The following is a 5,959-nucleotide window of genomic DNA, read 5'->3' on the forward strand; positions in this document are numbered from 1 at the left end:
TTGCTTGAAGTTTTTCCGGGGTTTGGTAATCCTTGATTGTCTGCTATGATTACAGATGGAGGAAGAAAACGATGCTTGGATGTTCTGAGTGTGTAGGTCTATTGGTTGACTTTCACATTTTTCTGTACAATTATCTGGATGCAGTTCTATCAAGGAATGCCACATTTTTGTATCTTTACGTCTTGTTTGTTTGTTTGTTTTGTCTGAGAACACTTCACTGAGAAGAGATTTCTAAACTGTGGTCTGGATGGTAAAGATCTGGCTGCCAGAGAATTGGGGGCAACACTTGATGAGAATGGAGGAGGGAGAACCAGGGATTCTCAGCATTTAATATGTGCATGGTCCATGGTCACTTAACATCCCCGTTTTTCAGTACACGTACCCTCAACTCTGCCTGGTATTTCCAGAGGATAAACCTCTAGGTATCTGCTGGAGTAGGAAAGAAAGAATTCCCTAGGTACATAGACTAAGTAAGGAGATCTAGAAATCTGAGTGATTTTTCTACAGTTTTGATCCTACTCCTCATCTTGGCCTCTCCCTTTCATACCCAATTCCATAAGTACTTGGGGCTAATGTTTCCTGAATCTTTGAGGATGCTATAGGATTCATCTGGTAGGTTCTCAGTTTTTTTCTAAGGCTTATTTGAGATTCAATTTTCTTAGTTCTGCAAAGTTAATTATCACTGGTTCATTTGCTTTCCAACTTCCAAAATGCTGGTGCTGTTTTATTCACTCCGGTTTTCTCTGTCCTGGTGGATCCTAGTGGAGTTTTCAGAGGAGGTGAAATTAGATGTGTATATTCAATCTGCCGTCTTATTATCTTAGGCCTCTGAAGTAAAGCACTAGGGATTTATACAGTTAGGAAACCCAGCATAGTCTACATGGCAGGGGTTCAAATATATAAACTACATTTAATTTGGAAATGAGCTACATCTGAATTCTTCAAGGAATTAAATCAATATATATACACAATGAGAAAAAATATTCTTTTTTATTGCTCCCGGTTTGTCATTTAGCCTTTAATGAAATTGCGAAGGCTAAAAACATTTATTTTAAATAGACTCTATTCTTCTGATCAGGTAAAGAATCTTGCTTTCTATTTATTTAGTTTGTAAAATTCATAAAAAAAAAACCTTTCAGTCCCTCTTCTTGTCACTTCAAACCATTCTAAGTGAGGTAGGTATAATGATTACTTGGTGATAATGTCATATTATGCCATAAATCGAGATTATTAGAGAAGAACGAAGTTAAAGGGGCCTGGCTGTACAGTGTGACTGAATAAGACAAAGGACACAAATGTACAATATCAAAAGGAAATTGTGTTCCGTTAGAATGAAATGAGATGGAAAACACATTATGAACTGCAAAGGAGTAATGACAAAGTTTTTGCCACCAATGTGCCTGTTTTCTCCAATAACACACTGCTGTTTGAATGTTTCTAATATTTAGATAACAAAGTGATATTTCAACCTATCATATGCTCTTAATGAATTATGTTTAACACAACCATTAGACATGCATGAAATTACTTTTTGTCAGAATGGGTATCCCATCCCTAAAGTCCACAAAAGATATGGGCCCACGGTGTGGGGAGCAGTCCTGCAGAAGGAATAGAAATTATAAAAATAGCTAAAATTACAGTTCCTAATCTGAAAGAGCTTGTAATACAGGCTAGGTCCTGGAGGCATAGGCTTTATCTATATCATTTCAATATGAGAGAAAACCATGAGGAAGAATACAGTAAAATTAAAGTAAGACGGACAGTGTCAATTTTTAAATGACAGGTCTAAATTGGACTTATTTTTTGCAATTTGATTCATTCATTTACCAACATTATTCATGCTGGGTTCTGTGCTCGGTACCTACAACATAGACCTGAAAATAATAATTGTTACGACTCTCTACTGAGTGCTTATTAGGCAACAGAATTTGTGGTAGGCAGACTCTTAATATGCTCTTTCTTATTTATTCCTCATGAGAACTCCAAGTGATAATCAGTATTATCCCTAATGACTTTTCTAATATTTATCAGTTCAGATCTCCACAAGAAACAAAGAACCCATTCAAATTAGGATCATTTGTGGAGGAGGGTAGGTTTTTATAAAGGAACTAAAGTTGTGGGTAGAATAAAGGGGAAAGTCAAAGGGTACTGCAGGAAGCTTGGTTAGTAGTGGCAAAATTGTTACCACCCCTAGTATGAAAGAACCCATGTTGGGGAGGGGATTAGGTAAAGCTGGACTCCTTAAGAGGAACAGTGGCAGTCTATCTAGGGACACAACCAATGTGGCATTACCCACCTAACAGAAAAGTCACCCAGGAAATAAATGCTTTGATTTCACTGCCCTCCCTCCTTCAGTCTCCTCCTTGGGGTTTTCTATTGACCAAGCTCAATGCCAAAGCAGATGAGCCTCTTTATGCATTTCATATCAGTCAGCCCAGCGGTCAGAAAACAGGACGGAGGAAGGTTGAAAATAGATACGGAGGGACACAAGGCCACATAATAAGTTACAAAATTTGAACCTGGGTATAAATGGTTGCAATGTCCATGGATTTTTTTACGAAGCATTTCAATCTTACACAGTTCTGCCTTGATGGGAGAGACATTCTTGTTAACCACTACGATACTCCCACAAATGAAATGAGCTAGGTTAAGATAAATTAGCAACTTTAAGACACACCTACCCATAGCTTATATACTTCCAAAGGCTTACATTTTGTTGTGGCTGTAGACTTTGCCAGGATCCTAGAGTCTCCTTTAGTCTGAAGTTTCTAGGGCACTGTGACCTAGAGATAAATTAGACATCCCCAAAGACTCACAGTCGAATATGACACACACACAACTAAATACAACACAAGTGTCCACATCTCTGGAAATTGCAAGGCCCATGCCCTGTGGTGTCATGGAAGAGGAAACTGTTAGAATATGACTTGAAGGTTGGAAGAGTAAGGAAAGCTTTCACAGAAGTGGCATTAAAATGAGAATAGGAGAATCAGGAAGTTCTCAATGCTAACTAGATCTGAAATTCTAGAAATTTTATTGAAAAATGTTAACTCCAAGGGTGTGACTAACCTATCTTTCACTTGAAAATCCAGGACCAAAGTCTGATCTCTAAGAATTTGGTCTTTGGGAGAGGGGAGGGGACGGGTGGAAGAATACTGAGAATTGACTGTACATTAGGCCTCATCTAAGGTAGAGAGAAATTCTAGTGGGGGCTTTTATTGCTTTTGGCAACATTTCCTCATCTTTATTTGGAAGTATTAGTATGTTTTTCTTCTAGCAAAGACCATTTGTCATCAAGATCAAATTTGTGTACCCTGAAACATATTTTAGTGACCCTTATGAAACTAAAGTGAAAGTAAAAGTAGAAAAGCAATCTTCATTCAAGGCACAGTACAATCTTTGTCACCAAATTTCCTTATTCATACAAAACCTTTAATTGTTCCTCAATGTGTTCTTGGAATTCAGCCAAAAGGCAAGATTTGAATACAGATATTAGCAGCATCAATACTCATGAATCAAATGGAAAAGGAATTCTTCTTTTGATTCACTTCTAAGACTTTGGCAAACTTATTAGCATTTCTTAATTGTGGCCGGGCAAATCGGAAAGCATATAAGCAAGATCCATGCTGAAAATTCTATGCTCTGTCACTCAGTGGATACTTTATTGATTTGTTCTACGGGAATAGGTTTTCCATAATGAAAATATTTCTCCCCCATTCCTTCCCAATGATTGCTAGAGTTGACAATAGCAGAAACCAAACTGCAGCCTTAGTAATAGCATCTAAACAAATGTGAAAACTTCTGGAAACTCACTAGGAAGCATTTTTATAAAATAAAATCAAATTATTTTCCATATACTGTATGGTTGGGCAAATTTTAGGATAACTGGTTCAATACCTAACCACTTATTGTTGAGTTAACTGAAACTCTGTGAAGGGAAGTAACTTTACCAAGGTCATCTTGTTTGTTTTGTTTCTCTTTATTTCCAGACTTTAATACAGTGATCTGTATAACCATCCTGGTTCCTAGTTATGGAGCCAGCTTCAAGTCCTCCTTCTCTAGTCAATCTACTCTGCCACCTCCACGTTGGGATGTATTGATTCCACATGAGAAGTGTACGTTAAATTCAGTGCCTCATTGCCTTTCCCTTTATTAGTGCTCTAGTTCAAGCTACCATCTCTTTTTATACAGTTTTGATGATCCCTTTCAGCTACCAGGAAGAGTCACCGTTTTAAAATATAAAATACCAACATTTTATTAATTCGGTCTCAACTATCCAAGCATATCTTTAGCCACTCACTCACCACCCAAACCAACCACCCAATCCAGCCTCCCATTCCAACTAAATGTCCAACTCCAGCAAAATGTATTTCCCTTTCTTGCCCTCAAATGTAAATCTTACATACTCTCAGAGGATACTGTTCTCTCTTGCTTGCCTACTAAATATCTCTTCCATCTTTTGAGCTGTTGCTCAAATATAATTTCTTCTTCAAAATCTTCTCTACCAGGGCAATGAAGCCCTGCCTTTCCTGTGTGTTATTAACACTGTGCACAAAGTTGCACCATAAGCCCTATCTTTTGTTGCCATGTCCTTGACGGCAGGGGACATGTATTACTCAATTTTGTGTTTCTCATGTCCTACCATGGCTGGAACATAGTAGAAGCTTTGATATTTGCAAAGTGAGCCATTTAATGAGTTAATTGCAATCAAGGTCTAGTTGTAAAGGTCAGCCTATATGGAGGTATTAATAAGCGGTAGGTACTTCCACAGAGAGGTAGCTCTCTGTTGCCATTTCTATCATTATTATAAGGTTGGATACAAATGGATTAATAGGGACCAGGAGAGTTTGGTCCTTTAGGTTGCAATTTGGGGGGGCGTCCATACATTTAACATTTCCTTATAGGGAGTTGCCAATTGATACTAGCCAGCGGAGTAGTAGAATAATGAATGCCTTTCCAGTAGAATGAGTTTTGGTGTGCAAGGCATACATGTGTCAACAAATTGCAAACTTACCACATTATTGCTTACCTCACCTTTGGCTAATGTAAGGAGGATTTGAGGAGTATCTTCTGGACTCCCTTGAGGCCAGTTATGTAGGTCTTTCAATCCAAGTGGTATTAGTGCTGAAACTCAGCCTCTGTCCACCGTTGCCAAATAGAAATGTGGAGACAGAGTTTTGGGTGAAGGAGAAAAAGAGCTTTATTGCTTTGCCAGGCTAAGGGGGCCATAGCAGGCTAATGCTTTAAAGACTTAAAGACTGTGCCCCCCTTGGAAGGGGTTAGGAGGTGGTTTTATAGTTTGGAGAATGGAATAAGGATCAGGGTAGAGGCAAGCTTGCATTATCTTTCAAAGCTGGTATTTAGTGGCCCCAGGACTGGTTCTGGTGGTCCTCCTACTTTTCAGAATGAAGAATGCTTCATCAAGTAGTTCTTTCTTTTGTTGGAGGTTTTAGTTCTGCAGAAGGGTCAAAGCTATTGTCATCTATATTCCTTGAAGAGGAACCAGGACCCTGCCCCAAGTCTGCACTGTTGTCTCCTGACTGTTCCTCCCTGGTCTCTGCATCCCTTCCCTTCCCTAATTAGCAACTGCCTTTCCCTGATTCAGAACTCAGGGACGGTCATGGAGGCTGAGGCTTATTCCCTAAAAACAAGAAATGGAGGACACAGAAAGGCTTGTGTGCCCAGGAGCCCCACAGGGCACTAGCTGAGTTATGTTATCAAGGGTAAATACGTTATTCTCAAGGTGTTCTTTCTGATTTTTTAAGCATTTCCTTGTCATAATGTCCAGGCACCTGGGGAAGGGCAATATTTGAGACTCTGGATTAGTTGTAGGTCTTGCCATCTGTATGATTCTTGGATAAAATTTTTCATGACTTGATTCTATAATGAATTGAAAAGTTTACCAGATGTATTAAACCATATTGAGACACCTACCTATAGGTTTATTTTTCAAATACAT

This window comes from Phacochoerus africanus, chromosome X, assembly GCF_016906955.1.
Source record: "Phacochoerus africanus isolate WHEZ1 chromosome X, ROS_Pafr_v1, whole genome shotgun sequence".
NCBI classification, from domain to species: Eukaryota; Metazoa; Chordata; class Mammalia; order Artiodactyla; family Suidae; genus Phacochoerus; species Phacochoerus africanus.